The sequence below is a fragment of the Lampris incognitus genome, chromosome 6, assembly GCF_029633865.1.
Source record: "Lampris incognitus isolate fLamInc1 chromosome 6, fLamInc1.hap2, whole genome shotgun sequence".
Lineage (NCBI taxonomy): Eukaryota > Metazoa > Chordata > Actinopteri > Lampriformes > Lampridae > Lampris > Lampris incognitus.
The window spans coordinates 63304825-63324209 of record NC_079216.1 but is presented as its reverse complement, the minus strand read 5'-3'; positions in this window follow the sequence as shown (position 1 = coordinate 63324209).

Genomic DNA, 19385 nt, shown 5'->3' with positions numbered 1-19385 from the left:
CATATGTCATGTTGCTACCGTTCCTTTCCAGCATATTTCTTAAAAACTCCAAAGACCTTTGCATTTGTCAAGTTTATTTATATAGTCCCAATTCAGATTTATAGTCCATCCATCCATCCATCCATTATCCAAGCCGCTTATCCCAAATGAGGTCACGGGATGCTGGAGCCTATCCCAGCAGTCATTGGGCGGCAGACGGTCAGACACCCTGGACAGGCCACCAGGCCATCACAGGGTCCACACACACACACACACACACACACACACACACATTCCTAGGGACAATTTAGTACAGCCAGTTCACCTGACCTACATGTCTTCGGACCGTGGGAGGAAACCGGAGCTCCCGGAGGAAACCCACGCAGACACGGGGAGAAAATGCAAACTGCACACAAAGGACGACCTGGGATGACCCCCAAGGTTGGACTACCCCGGGTTCCGAACCCAGGATCTTCTTGCTATGAGGCGACCGTGCTAACCACTGCTTCACCGCGCCGCCCCAGATTTATAGTCTCGGAGGTAATTACATTAACAGACTGAAAAACAGGTAGTTACAGTAAAAGGCAATGGGCGACACTGTCTATTCTTACACCTTCTTGTTATTTACCGTGTGAGAAAGTGATCAAGGGTCAATGTCATTTTTCTCACATGATGACTTAAATATCCTCTAAATGATAATGAGACCTTGGATAAGAATAGAACACAGCACAGTTACAGACAGCACAGTTAGAGAGCCAGTCGGGATGTGTACATCTGAGTCACATTAATGTCCCAACGCGGAGGGTTGCGGTTCAGACCCCGGTGCTGCCTCCAGCTTGGCGGGGTTTTGCAGGGACCATAAATGGTGATGTGTTTGAGTGGAGAGCCAGTAAGGGGGTAACATATCCAGCTTATTTTCAGTGTCACGTGCCAAAAAAGGTCCATCTAATAGGGTGCTACCTTTACATCGAGACACACCGCGGTAAAACGGGCCTGAAAAAAAGAACGTTAGGTGTCCGGGTAGCGTGGCGGTCTATTCCGTTGCCTACCAACACGGGGATCTCTGGATCGAACCCCCGTGTTGCCTCCGGCTTGGTCGGGCGTCCCTACAGACACAATTAGCCGTGTCTGCGGGTGGGAAGCCGGGTATGTGTCCTGGATGCTGCACTAGCGCCTCCTCTGGTCGGTGGGGGTGCTTGTTCGGAGGGGGGGAACTGGGGGGGAATAGCATGATCCTCCAAAGCAATAGGTCCCCCTGGTGAAACTCCTCACTGTCAGGTGAAAAGAAGCAGCTGGCGACTCCACGGGGTAGTCTGCAGCCCCCCCCCCCCCGGATCAGCAGAGGGGGTGGAGCAGCGATTCGGAAGAGTGGGGTAATTGGCCAGATACAATTGGGGAGGAAAAGGGAGAAAAAACAAACAAAAAGAATATTACAAGTTCAGAAATCGATGTGCGGCTGTCAGAATGAAATGACCCGAACCGTCTGACGAGTTTTATGGTAATGGAAAATTAAAAAATAAACCTCACCAGTTCCAGCCATGTGAGAGTGCAGTGTGTGTGGAGTCTCGTCTGTGTTGGATCAGATGCTAGGTGTCCGGTTTACTTCACCGCTCTTGCTAGGTATGTCATCCAGAGCAAGGTCTTCCTGGCCTCATCTCATCTGAGCCGATTTATATGGTATATTGGTATAGATAGTTTTGTCAAACGGCGTTTTAAAAGTACTGTTCATTCCTTTGGCAACATGTGAAACTTGACATTATCTTTCTACCGTGTCCCGGACTTGGCGTGGAAGGAGTTTAAATTAACAATTCTCACTTGATTTATTTACCCAATGATAAAAAACACAGGCTTTTCACCTAATTAATAAAACCTTATCTTATTCTACGTTTGAACGTGTCAAGACTACACGCAAAATGATGTTTCAGCAGACATCCTCTTGCTCGGTATATTATCTAGTATGTCAACAGCCCTTACACCCATCTTTTTTTTTCCCCTCTCAACTGGATTAGACCAGATAAATAAGCAAGGGAGGAAAATAGCAGAATGATTATTCACTCTTTCCTCCCTCATCCCAGGCATCTATCCTCATTTCTGGTCCTCTGTTTCACACTCCCTCAGCCCACACTTTAGGCACTTTTATGTTACACAATCACTCCAGCTTAAGCCCGGAGAGAGACTCTGGGTCTCGGGGGGAGAGAGAGAGAGAGAGAGAGAGAGAGAGAGAGAGAGAGAGAGAGAGAGAGAGAGAGAGCCCCCCCAAAAAAAGCAATAGACCAGATGTATGATGTTATATGGTCAAACTGGCAAACACAAAAGGTCTAAAAACAAAAGCCATGAATTAAGGGAGAGGCTTTCAACAGCGTGTTTTCAAAACAGGCCCACTGAGAGCTCGGATGCCTCTCAGTCACTCCCTCGCACCACTCCTTTCCTCAGCGCTAACCTCCCTGCCTCTCTCTCCCTCACGTCTTATCTCCCCCTTTCTCCCCGGCCTCCTTTCTGTCTTCTCTCCCACTCTATCTCTACCACCCCCCGAGACTAAATGCTTAAAAAGAAAAGAAAGGACACCATTTTTGCTAATTAGTCGAGGACTTAACGGGCGCAGGATATGCTGCCTTACTTTTTCATCTGCTGTCCACGGGCTGTCGACCGTCCTGTGAAGTCGTGGCTGTGTGGCTGAGAGCAGAAGAAAGGAGTGGGCAGTGCACGCACCAATGCCTCACTGGAGATCCTGAACAGGTCTCCAGAGGGGGTTGAGCTCAAAAATTGGGGGGCCAACCATTAGTATTTAACACTTGGGGGCGAAAGGGGGGCCAAATGAGAAGTGTAAATGGCTCTCTGCTCCACCTCCGTCTTTACAAATGTTCACAGGCTATGAAAATCATGGATTTTTTAAAAAAATATATTTTTCTCTGTTCATCTGTGTGTGTGTGCGCTTGTGTGTGTGTGTGTGTGTGTGTGTGTGTGTGTGTGTGTGTGTGTGTGTGTGTGTGTCATCCTTTTCAGAAAGTAAAGGAAAAGATTGTATAATTGTGGTTTAATAAACTAAATCATTTTAGATACTGATTTTGATAACAGACTGGCAGACTGGATTAACTGGGTCCTTGATATGCGCTGAACAAAGGAAGTATATATATATATATGTGTGTGTGTGTGTGTGTGTGTGTGTGTGTATATATATATATATATATGTATATATATATGTATATATAAGGTTTGTAGCTACCATATTAAGAATGAATGAATCATACATTTCAGTCTATTAACTGTGTATTCAAGTGCCTGTAGATCAAAATAAAAATCACGCTATTTGTAAAAAAAAAGAGAAGACATCCAGCAAATAAAAACCCAAAGTTAATACTGACATGAAACAGGACAAGAGACAGTTTGCTGTGTGGCTCTACTGGCACAGTGAGTAGATACATGCGTCAGGACAGCCAGGCCACATGTTAATCTACTTACCAACACCGTGTGTGTGTGTGTGTGTGTGTGTGTGTGTGTGTGTGTGTTGGGGGGGGGGGTGATAAACGCTATGTGAAGTGAAACCTGCTCGCATCAGATCAACATCAAATACAAGAGAATTTCATAGTTTCGGTGACAATACGGCCTGTGCGTTTCCTCCCTCTACCCGTTCCTTCACTGGCTAGCTTTACCTTGTGTGTGAGAGGGTGGGACGACCCCGGTCACGTCACAGAAAGTTGAGTCAGTTCGCCCGGACACTATGAGGAACGGTTCATCACTCATCTTAATGCCCCTCGTCCACTACAGGGTACCGGCTCGGCTCGACTCGCCCCCCCCCTTTTTCTTTTTTTTTTATTTCGTCTTCCGTTACTGGAAAGTATCAGCTTTTCGGTAACTGTTACCACTTTTCTGGTGCCGCCTTTGTCGAGGTTCCGAAAGAATACCGGAGCGGGTACCAAAATCAATGCAGACCTCCGATTGGCTAGAGACACGCGTCACTGCGTCGTTTTGCGTCATGGCGTCATCAATGCGCGTTTGAGATATCCCCGGCATTTTTAAATACCGAAGCGGTCGAAGCGGGGTTATCTTAAAAGTACGTTTTAAAGACATTTAATTCTTCTTGCTGTGGCAAACAGCCACGTACCGAGGATTAAGTACAGTATCCCCTCGATGTCCGTCATTGTTCTTGTTTGTTCTCGCAATGGTCGCGTTGAAGATGACGTCACAGCAGTTTAACTGGGCGTCGCTATGACGACCAGCTTACACTGAGGGGGTACTGTCACGGTAATGGAAAACGACACAGAAGCGGGTCGGGTCGACTTGAGCCGGTACCATGTAGTGGAAAAGGGGCATAAGTGACCTGTTCAGTCTCAGCTGACTGCAGGTGTCGCCCACCAAACCCTGGTCATAATATCATCATCTCAATATCCAAGCACAGTTATTGAATAATTAACATTTAAGACACTAAATTGTACCCGCTTCTTCGTCCATTGGTTGAAATATTCAGGTAGTATACAGCACATTACTGGATGCATTCACTGATTAGGACTTCAGTCTGACTTTACAGCTTATAGCTTTAAGTTTTTACCACTGAGAATATTAACGTCTATCTGTGGCCAAGCTTCCATTGTATTCATTTTCAAACAGACACTTGTGTTATTACAGCTTGCATATATATTTTAACATTGCTTTTCTCACGTAATACTTCTCCCGTATCTCTGCTCCTGCATGATTTATAGTTCTTGGTTAGTTAGCCTTTGCAGTTATACTGTTCGTTGTTGCCGTTGTAATTTAGTGTTTCCATAAAGTTACGTTGTCTTTTTTAATTCGGTCTCTTTTGTTATAGGTTGGCACGGTGGTTCAGTGGTAAAAAGGGAGATTTTTGCATGCTCTGCCCTTGTTTGCATGGGTTTCCTCACAGTCCGAAGGCAAGCATCCTAGGTGAATTTGGAGACACAAAATTCTCCATAGGTATGAACGCTGTGGGAGTGATTGTGTGTGCGGAACCCGTAATGGACTGACAACCTGTTCATGAGGTCTCCCTCTCTTCCACCCAAAGCTTGTAGGGACTGGCCTCAGTCTCTTCGTGACCCCAAACTTGCACAGATGGGTGCAAAGACTGAACAATAATCTGCCACTTTCTTGGCTCAATGCCTTCCTCGGTGATCGTCAAAGGGCTCTGTTTTGGCGGCATCTGTTGGACCGGTCGCCAGTAACCAAAACTGTCCCCATGTATGAAATCTGCAGTTTCAGATATTTATTTGTATTTTTTCATACTTTCACTGTGCAGTCTCTAATCCCTGCAGAGTAGATTTGCTATACAGATCAAGCATGGGGCAAGGTCCTCCACCTCAAACAATCCAGCTATGGCAAAACGACATGTGCATGCTCACATCATTGTGTACGTCCACTCGCCCTCCAATACAGCACTTCAAAACACTATGTGATGGGCAGAGAAATGTTTTGGCGGAGGTTGGGGTGGGACTGGCTCTTTATCGAGCAATTATTTAAATGGATCCCCGTGCAATTGCTGCAGAAAGCCGGCGTGAGTTCACATGAACAGTGAGGCGGTTCAAAGTTGAGCTTTCTGTCTTCGGAGAGCCGAGGACAGGAAGTCAGGGGTGAGAAGAAAGAACCCGCGAGCCAAAGTTTAGTAATTGCCGTTAAAAGGGTTACGATGTCTTTGACCCACAACGCCACTTCTTTCTTCCTCAGTAACGACATTGAGAACGCCACCTTGCTCCCCAGTGTTGGTATACAAAGTGGTATCTGTAAGAGACAGGCGTGCTAGCTCTGTTTTTATGTCCTAAAACACATACTGGGATCTTATTACATGCTAAAACGGAGCAGATGAAACGGAGTAGTAGGCTGCTAGCATTCTCAGCTACTTTGTTCAAATGGGTGTATTTATCAGAGATGTGAGACACACATCCTATTAAACCAAGGGCACCGGATGAATTTCTCACATGATCACCAAAGCCCCATAACTGTCTGGGACAGAAATGGAGGCTGTGCCGTATGTCAGTTATATGGAGCCATAACCAACTTAAAGAAGTGCAGTAATAGAGCCATTTACCTGATCCTGAAAAATGAGAGGGGGGAAAAAAAGGCCTCTTCATTCACCCACACATACCCAGGCGTGCACATACACACACACACACACACACACACACACACACACACACACACACACACACACACACACACACACACACACTATAGTGAGTCAAGATCCGTTTTTTTTTTTTTTTTGCACTGTTGAGCGTACGTCTTATCAGGAAGGTAAAATAAAAAAGAAATTAACGATGAAATCATGGTATTATGTAATAAGAATTACAAATCAAGATGAAATAATAACAATGATTTTGGGTTTACTGTTGAACCATAACCGCACATGAAACCGGCGAAGACGTGCCAGGAGGCACCGAGGAATGAACGAACTGCTTCTGAACAAACCTCGCTCGTGCCTCTGGTTGATCAGAAATAGTGCGATCGTCTTGTTTTAGTGCAGGACGATTTGGTTCCATCATATGAAATTAAAACAGCTCCTCCACAGATTCGTGTAACTGCTTGTCCTCTTTACGGTGCTGCACTGCCAGCCATTGCAAACGTTTTGTTGTTGCATATCTACAGCACAAAACACACCTGGAGTCCCACAGGACCGAGCTTTCCATATTCAGTCCCGCGTTACTGAAGCTGTTGCTGACGCTACTCTTGGCCAACGCGAGGACGCAACCGTGCCGTAGCCTGCAGAGTCCACGGTGCCCCGGCCCGTCTCCGCCGGACGGGACGGAAGCGCTGACTGATGTGACCGCGTTAATAAGCAGGCGAGGTTGCAGAGAGCGGAGGAAAGCGGGGCTAAGATGCTAACCCCACCACTTCGCCGCTGCTGCGGGTCAACACCAGATCCGCGGCGGAGAGACCACCGTCACAGGGTCCAGTTGTCAGCTGAACCCCGTTTGCATGCGAGGGAGCAGACTTAACGAAGGTGGCTTGGAGGGAAGGCAAATGGGCCTCTTTTCCACACTTAGTGACTGTTTGTGTATTTATCTATATTTCCCCTGTTTTGTTTTGTTTTGGGGGTTTTTTTTTTTCCTGAAAAGAAGAGTTGCATTTCTGCTGAATCGTTCCTGTACCCAAGCACCGCGTGATCCGAGCAGCGAGCCCAGAGGACAGTGTCATAACAGGACAAGCCGGGGGAGCCATGTGAGCAAGCGTGTTCAGGAGTCCGGCAGGATTACGCGCTGAAATCCTCTGAAACGGGAGCAGCGGGGGCCACTTGAGGCAGGGCAATTGGGCCAACTGTGAAACAGGTCTCCGGTAAAAACCTGCTTATTTATGTAATCATGCAAGAAATATCTACTCTAATGCTTGTGAAAGCATCTAAAATGGGGCCTTGGTCTCTGGGAATCAGCAGCAAATTAGCAGTATAACTGCTCCCCCTGGTGTGCTTATCCCCGCATTGCCCGGGAGGACCCCCAAGTACATTATGCCCTGGTGAGCTGAAACAGTGGCTCGGTAACAGGGGAGAGCAGATATTCTCAAATTAGGGACAACTTTGCTTCTTTTATTACCCCCTTTTTTTTTCTTCTAAGTCTTGCTCCGCGTTTCAGTGTTTAATCAAAACAATGACAGAATAATTCCCCAAATATGAACATCCACAACTTGGTAGTAAGTGTGTGCCTAATTAAATAAAAAATCTATGGTACCTTAAATGGGTGATGTCTCTGATTTCTGCTGTTCATTAATGGACGAAATGCCAAATCCCGAATTGAAGATTTTGTGCACTGTCTATAACCGAGACAAAAGGTTCCTGAACAGAGAAAACAGCCCATCAGCCTGTCTTGCACCCCCCCTCCCCTCCCACACACACACACACACACACACACACACACAGAGAAACTTGCGTAAAGATAAAATGCACTCCTCATAATTCAGTAATCCCATAAATCACCCCAGGTTAATGCTCCGCAAAAGCCCCTCGGGGTCTTTTAAGAGTTAAATCATCACTTTGTAGAGCGAGTGAGAGAAGAGACAGGAAAAGGGCCGGGCGAGTGAAAGAGAAAGCTCTGTACTTTTTCCAGCCAAACTGAGAAGTGTCTAGATCCGTGCCTTCAGAAAAATATGTTGCCATGCAAGGGATTAGAGGCCTGTGTGAAGCACTAGGTCTTGACCTGCAAGCCTCGGAGCCTGGCTGTAACCTGACCCGGTACCAGGTGTATGCCTGTGGGTCAAAGGGTTGAGGAAGCATGCAACAAAAGACAGCTCCTCAATAAAAACCTCACCGTGCCAATTAACCGTTTTAAACCCGTTTCCAAGCCCTCAGAAAGTCTCTGCTGTGCACAAACAGGGGCGGCAATGTGTAGCAAAGGGCTCGTGTTCCCTTAATTGTAGTAGCCCGCACAAATGTCAACTAAATGAAATGTGCAGTGTGTGTATATCCTAATAGAGAGAATGTTAATAGCATGCTTACGCCCTCCTCCCTCGTGGCTCTGCTTTTACTTTCAAAATAATTTACTGCGCCTTTAAAGCACCCCGTCATCTGCAGCCGGAGACCCATAACTGTCATGTGAGTCGATCATTTACCCAGCGATCTCCTAAGTGTTAGGTGTTAATGGGTGGAAGCTGTAGAAAACATAGGGAAATAACTAACACCTACAGAACCAACACATCATCTCAGTGGGAAGGAAAGCTGTATCATTTCATAACACATTACAGACTGTAGCAGTTAATCAAGCTACCTGCCAAGAGGACCGCCATATCTCAGGGACATGTCAGAGTGGAAGTCTTTATATAAGCTCATATGGAACTCTATAACCGAGTGGGATTCCTCCCGCACTCACATTAGTTGTTGACAGTGGGAAATTGTGAGTGTTGTATATTCCGATGACAGGTACATGCACAATGTCAGCCACTAATAATCGGCACTTATCATTGGCAACGCCGAATACCTTACTTTGCAGATTAACAAGGCGTATTCGTCTTCCTTTCTTTTCTTATTTTCTTATTCACATCTGACTCTTCCTTTAGGGTCTTCAAAGATGCAATAATGAGATAATAAGTTACAAGAGACACACACACACACACACACACACACACACACACACACACACACACACACACACACACACACACACACACACACGTGTGTACACACTTCTGCATCCGGGTTGAATGTCTTCCAAATGAGACTATGCTGAAGGTTCTGGTGCAGAGATGATGTGATCTATAATAGCACAGATGGTCTCAATAAGTCCTGATTATTCCAGCGTTTAACAGGAATTCCGCCGTATGATGGTCCGCAGGCGGAAAAGTGAAAAACCCGAAAAGCGACTAAAGTTGAAGGTGAACAATGCGGAGAAAAGTCCTCGACAACTGACCGGCCTTGGAGGGTTATTAATCGCTCCAGCATGCCCTTCCACAATGTGTTTGGATAGGTGTTTCTCGTGCTGAACAGAAAAGCCTTTGTCTCGCTTCACTTTGGTCTGTGACTCAATTAGGGAAGGAAATGAGAGTAAATACAAAAAGCCATTGTCTTTTGTCGAGCAGCAGCTTGGGTTGGAGATGTTGTGTAACTATCTTGTCTGTGATGTGTGTAAAATACATACGGCCTAGCCATGATTGTGCTGCAGTGGAGGAAATGTGAGGGATCTCCGAGCAGAGCCCGTTGATGGGGCAGTACTGTTCAAACCATAGGCAACTATGCATCCAGGGATCGATGAAACATGATGCAGAAGAACATGCTGGTGTTATAGAGATTACCGACTCCCCCGCAGAATCTGACCCCCCTTGGCGTGAGGAGAGGTTAGGTTAGGCTAACCCAAACCCCCTAACCCCCCCAACCCCAAGCCCCCTAATGCCCCAACCCAACCTCGCTAACCCTAGCCCCCTAACCCTAACCCCCCCTAATCCTAACATCCCCCATTCACACCAAGGGGAGTCAGATTCTGCGGGGAAGTCAGAAAATTCTGACACCATACATCCAACACCATACATGAAAAGGCATATCAATAAAAGTTGTTTGTGCAGAATTATGCGACCTGTCCAGGGTGTTTACCCAAAGCCTGCTGAGAAATGCTGCAGTCCGCTGAAAACCTACATTGTATTTAGCCGGTATGGCGAAACAATGAACGATTTAACAAAAATCCTACCAAGACCGTTTCAAAATTGGTCAAGTTTTAGCGATATAGAGAACCATTAACAACTCATTGCTCAACTCGCTTTTATTATTTACCTTTTGTCTGCTTCGTCTCACTTTCACCTCTCTCCGTCCCTTCCTCCACGCATCTCCTCTCATTCACTGCGCTAGCCTCGGAGAGGGGTTTCCTACCGAGATGAATTCCAACGTGCACTTGCCAAGTGACCCATGACCACGGGCAGACAAGGTTACCAGTCCTGACTTTTACAGCCTTTTCTGTCTCCACACTACTCCCCGTGTCTCTCTCTGCCTGAAATAGTAAGTCAGATGCTATCATAAGGAAAAACACAGACCGGAGTGGCTGAGGACAAACCTGCTGCTCTGATGCCCTCCAGGCTCAGGCTGACAAAAACATCAAGACAATGACAGCGAAATACGAGGGGTGAACAAAACCCCAAAGGATGTTGGCGAGAGAGGGGAGCCAAAGGTGACAGAGCACTAGAACACACACTCTAAATACAAGTCCAACTTAGTACCTTTTTTTTATGGGTCCTTTGGCTTGTCCTTGTAGGGGGAATCCATACTGCTGTCATGCACTGCCCTTTATGTTGCAGAACTTAGTTTCTACATGCAGGAGAAATTCTACTCACATGCTTTATCTGCCACAAGGCCTCCAAAGTGCAGGGATGTTTTTCATTCTTGATGCATTATGAATAGTTTGATTATAGCAATAAAATTGAAAATATATTTTATCTTTGGTTTATAAGCATCTTGTTGCAGCAACACTTCAGTTGTTGGTGTGGCATATAGATTCTATATTCTGCGTCTGCTGTGTCCTGTGGGCCCAGAGACCACGGCCCTGCTCAGAGCTGCGCCCAAAGAGGAAACACCGAGGGTGGTCTGACAGGACACGGAAGCGGGGCGGGCTAAAATACCTGCCAGCCCATGCGGAACGGTGGGTCCGATAACACCGAGGGCGGTCTGGCGGCGGCCTCGCCTAGCGTTGGCTGTGTTTTTGGTGTCGTCGTGTGGAGTGCGGGGAGGTGTGTCGAAGGTGTCTGGCTGGGAGAGCCTGGTCTGCTGTGTCCGCTGGGCTCAGGGACCACGGCCCTGCCTGGAGCTGCACCCTAGGAGGAAACACTGGGGGCGGTCTGACTGGACGCGGAAGCGGGGCGGGCTAAGCTAACTGCTAGCCCATGCAGACCGGCGGTTCTGACAGTCATCCTGGTGTTTGTTCTCTGAACAGTGATTTATTTATTTTTTTAATGTGACATACTATGTGTCCTTGTAGTTTTTGGATAGCCTATGTGTTTTTAATCTTTGTGTTGCAGTGCTGTGGGCTGGGGGAAACGATATTTCGTTTCATTTTGTGTACGCAAGTACACGAAATGAAATGACAAACAAATTGTTCCTGATTCCCGATCCCTTATTATAATTACCAAAAGGAACATTTTAGAATTTACCCAAAAGAAAACCAAAAAAAAAAAAACCATGGAACGAGGGTCGCTCATCCGCTTTGAACTATTATAGAAACACCTCTGCTCTTCTTGCTTGTGCTGAACCAATTTGAATTTTTATCAAACAGCACATTTTCCCACAAGGCCTGGGGATAATTATTGTGTCTCAGAGACTAAAATGCATCATGACACAGCACTGAAAGCCAACAGTTGGACGTCCATGAACCCATTTATTTCACAGTTAATGGAAGATGGATTTACTTTACATTCGGTTTTCACTTAATTTTGGGGAAACGGGAATTTACCGGCTTTTAGGCCAAGTTCCAAGAGACAGAGGTACGAAAAGGTTCCTCACACTCAAGTGAATTCAATGGTAACCATATGTTTATATTGGTGGAAACTCAAAATTCAGGGGAAAATATTTGCCGCTAATAGTGCTATGCCGCAGCAGTTGGCCACTGCTGTACCTTCAGTAAATAGGTACCGTCAGAGACCTCAACAATGCACACGTGAGAGATAAGATGTGGTGCAATACACGCCGAAGGGGTTTTTAGGTCTACCATAATAATAATAATAACAATAATAAGATCTGAAAGGATTTTTTTTTATTGTGATTTTTGTGTATTTTTGTGAAGTTGATATGCCCCTGTCACCGTGAGTCTCTATTTTCTGTGATTACGGGTTTTTTTTTTCAAAGGAGGTATTTGCACACTCCGTTATCTCAGATGCAGGTGCACTGGAAAGTCTTGAGAAAGGACCCTCCTGCACACTGCTCTTGCCCAGCATCCCAGTTTATTGATCATACGAACGTTTTGGTCCCTTTCGACCTTCGTCAGGCGTGTTTTAAATAGTTCTTACAACAATGATCTTAAATAAATATTGCGCCACACATTCTGTGTGCACAGGTGTGGGGCAGTTATTCTCCTGTGGGAGTGTCTCTCAGTAATTGACAGTGACCTGTTTGTCACATTGTAGTCCACACATAAGAAAAAGAAAAGGAAAAACAGGGACAAGTGAGACATCATGAGACAAACTTCTGTCTATTTACAGGAATATTTACAGAAATTGCATGGCTAACTAATGAAAACATCGGCCTTGCAGCTTTCATAAGTCGTTCAAAGTTGTGCAGTTGAATGAAATACTTGCGTCTTGGGTGCACCATAAATAGGTATATTTGATCGCAAAGCTCCTTAGAGCATGACATGCCATGGAAGCTCATCTTTCATTCCTTTGGGGGATAAAGTTTGTAAATTAAATATCCAGTGTACTTCTCTTCTATTGAGAATTTCATCAATGTTGGTACGACCTCGCTCTGGCAGCATCACCTTTTCAGTGCCCTGGAACCTGAATGATGAGATGTCATGCCTGAAGTCCTTGACATGTGCTGCTATTGGGTAATCTCTATCATTTCTCCGTATGGAGCGCTTGTGTTCACCGATTCTCTGTTTTAGTGAACGTGATATCTTTCCAGCACATGCTAACCCACAAGGACATTTGATCGTTTCAATTACATTAGAAGTGGAGCATGTGATGACATCATTGATAATTTTATTTCTTTTCGCAGTGTGAGGATGAGTAAAGTATTTACATTTGACCGTATTATTACATGGAGCACATCCTCTGCATTTGTAGCACCCATTTGGAAGAGGCTTTAACAAGGCCTGTGTACTCTTTTTCACTGATTTCACATTAGCATGTACAAGGTTATCTCTGAGATTGGGTCCTCTCCGATAGACTATTAAATATGGTTCTTTCAAATCCATGGTCACTGCTGGAGCTGATGTGCCAATGTTGTATAATAGAGCCCAGTGTATGGGAGCTGGGGGTATAGGTTGTACTAAACACGATGGAGTATTTCTTTTTTCTGTGGGAGACTCTTTTGTAACGATTCATTTCTTAATTTCTGCAAGGCCATATGATGGGCTTCCTGCACACAATCACACGGATAACCCCGTTCTAAAACCCTTGTTTCATATCTGCCCATTTGTCAATAAAATCCTCTGTGGTGTGACAAATCCGCCTGAGTCTGGAGAACTGACTTCTTGGTAGACCTCGTTTAAGAGGTGTGGGGTGATAGCTGTTGGCAAGTAGTAAGGTGTTTCCGTCTGTCTTTTTTTGTATAGACTAGTTCATAGTGTACCAGATTTCTTCTCAACCCACATGTCCAGGAACTCCGAAGCGCATTCTACAGTGAACTTTAAACGGGGCTCTTCATCATGGAGAAGTCTTGTAAACTCTTGTAATTCATCCGTGGCCCCCTCAAACAGACAAAAGATGTCATCAGTGTATCGATACGATTTCAATATCTTATCAACAAGTGGATTTTCTGTGAGATTACATATGAATTTTTCTTCAAAAAGACCAACATGTAGATTGGCATAGCTCGAAGCTGCAGTACTGCCCATTGAACAACCATTCACCTGAGGATAATGGCCCACCTCAAATTTGAAATAGTGACATTTTTACACAAATTCTGCCAAGTTTAGAATAAATTGATTGGCTGGATTGTCATTACTTTGACCATTTTACTAATGGTTTACTAATGATGATAACCCACCACCGATGGGGAATGCTTATGTAAAGACTCTCTACACCTAGAATACAGTTTTCACTCACTTTCTTTATCTCCAAGATCTTTTTCCCCAAGATCCTGTAGCAGCACGGTGGCCCAGTGGTTAGCACTGTTGCCTCACAGCAAGAAGGTCCTGGGTTCGAACCCCAGGCCGTCCCAGGTCCTTTCTTTGTGGAGTTTACATGTTCTCCCCATGTCTGTGTGGCTTTCCTCCGGGTTTTCCGGTTTCCTCCCACCATCAAAAAGACACACATGTTAGGGTTAACACTCCTGTCGGTGCCCCTGAGCAAGGCAGTAGAAAGAAGAGCTGGAGTCGGTCCCCCGGGCACTGCAGCTGCCCACTGCTCCTATACAATAGGATGGGTTAAATGCAGAAGATAAATTTCATTGTAACCATCCATCCATTATCCAAGCTGCTTATCCTACTTAGGGTCACGGGACGCTGGAGCCTATCCCAGCAGTCACTGGGCAGCAGGCGGGGAGACACCCTGGACAGGCACCAGTCCACCACAGGGCCGACACATTCACACCCAGGGACAATTTAGTATGGTCGATTCAGCTGACCTACACGTCTTTGGACTGTGGGAGGAAACCGGATCACCCGAAGGAAACCCACGCAGACACGGGGAGAACATGCAAACTCCAAACAGAGGATGACTCCCAAGGGGGGACAACCCCGGGGTTCAAAACCAGAACCTTCTTGCTGTGAATCAGCCGCGCTAACAGCTGTGCCGCCGTGCCACCCATGCAAGCATCCACTGCAGCGAAACACTTCAGTTCAGCTTCACAACTGCAAAAGCGCATCAATGTAAGAACAGTGACATACCTTTGTGGACTCTACATTTGTATAGCTTTGTAAAAATCCATCCATCCATTATCCAGACCGCTTATCCTGCTGTCAGGTGAACAATAAATACCAATGCAAACTAGAGGTCTAAGAATTATTGTTCATCGTAACCTACAATGAGAAAATAAAGTGGCTTTCTCCTTTCTTTCTTTCTTTCTTTCTTTCTTTCTTTCTTTCTTTCTTTCTTCTTATGAATGAAGTCTATAGAATCCCTGGTGTAAGATGGTAGTGATTGTACATATGGCTTGCCAAAATAATCTACAAAGTTTGAGAGTGATTCTAGTAATGAACCAATCCCGGCCACCACTGGTCTACCTTGATAGTTATCCTGATGAGTTTTAGGCTTATGCACGTTGGGCAGGGTGTATAGGACAGGATGTATGGGATGTATACATTTCAGGTACTCAAATTCTTGCTTAGAAATGAATTGATTCTGATGGGCATCCTCAAGATACACAAAAAAATCTCCTTCCGAAAACCTGGTGTAGGGCCTCCACTGAGTTTTCCGTAGGATTTCTGGTTGTTGATTTGTCTCGTAATTTCCTCCTTATATTTGTCATAGTCCTGAACGAGTACAGATCCCCCCCCCTCCCCCTTGTCTGGCGGTTTTAACACTATAGTAGACTCTTTCACCAGATCTTCCATTGCTTTCTCGTCTTCTCTGGACATTTGTTTTTGTTTTGCAAATGAGGCCTAGATTTACCATATTCAGACAGGGCCTCTTTTTCGACCTGCCTGCAGCATGTGTTAACAGAAGAATTGTTCACTAGAGGAGAAAAAGCGCCCTTAGGTTTAAAAGGTGGAAAAGGTGTACTAGTATGATGAGAGAGGGGTGGACCCTGACCTGCAGATTTGTGTGAGTATATCTGTTTGGAAAAACGTGAATAAATCCACTCTCGCATCAAATTCTCTATCTACAGTAGTAGGTACAAATGAAAGCCCGAACAGAGATGTATGCATCAGTTAATTTCTTGGAGATGTCGATGACTGCATCTTCCTGCTGTAGTTGCGCGTCACGGGTCTGTGGCCACCGTCTCTCGTTGGACCGTTTCTCCCGTCTGCAGCGTTTCTTCGGTTTCGAGGGATGTTCCTGCCCCTCTGCAGGAAAAAAACGTGCTTGGCCGTGTTGGTAGCTGGAGTCACTGTCGCTTTGATGCTCTCCGTCTGTAGTGGAGTCAGTTGGATACAGTGCTGCACTCCTCTGGGGTTGAGGCGCCTCGTTTTTCTGACCTTCCTAGCGGTACACTCTGTTTTGTGACGGTGTGTTTTTCTTTTTCTTATGAGACAGCTTGTACACAGGTCACTGTGATTATGGGTAAAAGGACTTGTAGATCTAAATAGATTTATCTCAACATCACTTGAGTAGCTATGGGAACTGGACAGACATTATTAGATTAAGATTTAAGTTTCCTTCATTACTCCCCCTTGGGAAATTCAGTTACTGCAAGTTAACCCATCCTAGCTGTGATCTGTGCAGCTAGGAGCAGTGGACTGCCAGCTTCATGCAGCGCCCTGGGACCAACTCCAGTTCTTCTTCCCATTGCCTTGGTCAGGGGCACAGACAGGAGTATGAACCCTAACATGCATGTCTTTTAATGGTGGGAGGAAACTGGAGAACCTGGAGAAAACCCATCACCAACATGGGGAGAACATGCAAACTCCAGGATGACCTGGGTGACTTCCCAAGGTTGGACAATCCCGGGGTTTGAACTCAGGACCTTGTTGTTGTGAGGCGACAGCGCTAACCACTGGGCCACCGTGCCACCCAAATCTGATTAAATAATAATTGTCAAAGTGCTAAACAATCACAACTGTCCAGTTTGGCTAGCTAGCCAGTTCAGCGTGGAAGGAAAACACCCGCTGTAGCTTAGATTCGGCGCCACCTGCTATTATATCCAAGCTGCGATCAGCTATTTGTAAGAAATAATGGTGCAACATCACAGTATTGACTGTTTTGCAGAGCTTGAAAACAGTCGTTTTCATGGCCCCGGGAAAAAAAAGCGGAACAAAATGATGGATGACATGTTGACTTCAGTACAATATGATATAACATGACATTGAAAAATACCTCAATGATGCCGAGTAAAAGAAATCTGTTACAGATGGCAGTCAACTACAAAAGAAGACAGTCTGTTGTCTGCAGCACCTCAGCCCTTCTTGGTCAAAGTTATGGATTTTTTTTTTGTCACAGGGCATTTTTGGTTATGGTTAATGGGTCTATTTCAAACGTTCGAAAACCCGGTGAACGGGGACACGCGAAAAACTAGCCAAAATCAACAACAAACAAACAAACAAACAAACAATAAACAGTTGTTTTGGTCCAACACAAGCTATCCATCCATCCCCTTAACTTAAAAGAACAGAATAAAATGCACCTCCAACATTATTCCTCCTGTGTCAGCAGTTAAGATCTCAACGTGAGACTTGTATGGCCATGCTGTCTCTCTGTGTCCAAAAGAAGGTTGCATCAGAGGGGAGACAGAGGACCGAGCAGTAACAGGACTGTATTCAAGAGGGAGATGGACGGAAAACAAGAGAGGAGAGTGTGTGAGAGAAGCATGCATGAATAGCAAAGGATGGAGGGATGGAGGCTTCGGTGTGTGTGTGTGTGTGTGTGTGTGTGTGTGTGTGTGTGCGTGCACACGTGCTTGCAAGTGTGCATGAGTGTAGGAGCCCCTAGCCCCCCAGGGTGCACACCCTGTCAGAGAGATCATAACAAACTGTCATCCACATTGCCGGAGGCTAGCGATCCGTGCTGCTGCTGAGACCAGAGGAAGAGGGGAAACTAACCGATTCCAAGCTTGTACGCTGCGAACACGCAAGCCTAAAGAACACTGCCAACGGATGATTTTTTTAACGATTTTTTTTTATACATAATTTTTTTATTTAGCTATTTTTTCCTTCCTGAATAACAATGACATAAGACGGCAGAAACATGTATTACACTATCATATGACGTCACCAACTACAGGTGGAGGGCAGGAAGTGATTTTGTACGAAGGAAGCACTATCACAAACGTTCGAAATGCCTGTGTTTGGCGTCATTAACTGAGAAACCACAAGGAGCTTTTATTGAGTACTAGAAGTTGTTGTTCATGGGGGGGGGGGGGATGTGTGCAAGAAATTGACCAAAAACGGCGTAAAAAATGGCTGGTGAACCGTCGTCTGCGGGCGGGAGGAGCGGAGTCGGATAACACGCGTGTGTTTGCAGTGGCCCTCTTCATAACATAAGGATCATGTCCAACATGTCTGACTTCCTGTTTACACCTTTCTCTCATAACATCGTCTAAACTAGCACAGTTCGGGCAGAACTAGCCCCATCTCGCCCATTCTGCTTTCCACTTCCTGCCCTCCATCTGACTCTCACGCGACATCAGAATCGTGTGACTGCTAAACTACACTGTTGCATGCTGGGATTCCGCTGAGTGACACGGTGATAGTGCGGACACACACACGGTTATCACACAGGAGGAAGGCTAGTTATATATTTGGCCTCTCTCACTTTATTTCTTTAAACATAATCACACTAGTTACACTTAGCCAACGACCAGTCACGGTCATAGAGGAAAAAATAGATGTGCACGCACACACACACACACACACACACACACACACACACACACACAAAATCACACACACAAACCATAACTGATGTTGTTCAGCTGTAAGCAGCAGCCACAATAAATTGAGACAGCAGGCAAATGATTATTCAGAGCATGGAAAAAGCACGCAGACACTATTTTAAAACCCATAAAAGTACCGCACAGTGTTTTATTGCCGCTGAAACAATTCTGTGTACATTTCCCAACACGGGAATTGCAGAAAGAAACCTGAACCGTGTTTTAGTCTCTGTGTCGGCAACTTGTTGTTCTCCTCAGATATGGCGTAGGCCGGCCGCTGTGGGATCGCTGGGAAGGTGTTGTGGTACCGTCTTACTCCTGCGGTCGGTGGGACTCTTGCCCGAAAACCCTCTTGTGTGTTTATGACCCCGCGGGCCCAAAACTACAAATCCCACACTGCGGTCTTAGAAAAGCACCGTGGCATTGCCGCGCGGCCTTATCGTCTCTGAAATAGCGTGCGCCATATTTCTTAAGGGTTCGGAGGCGCTGATACCCGAGCCCTGTGTTCTCGTGGCCCACCCACTTTGAGTCCATAACAAAAACTGAGACCGTCACTCTCGGGCATGGGAACTCAGCTCGGGGCAACACGCTCAGTCACTGCAGTGTCATGTAAGGAATTCTTCACAAACCAGCTCCCAATTTCATGGCAAATTTCCACCCAGGAATACATCTGTTTGGGGAATGTAAAGTGAAGCAGCAGGAGGGAGTTCTTCTGGATTAGGCCTGCTCATCATTTTATCATTCATCAGTCAGCAGGAGTTTTTGTACAGAAGAGGAAAAAAGGGAGGAGGGGGGAAAAAATCCCTAATTCTCC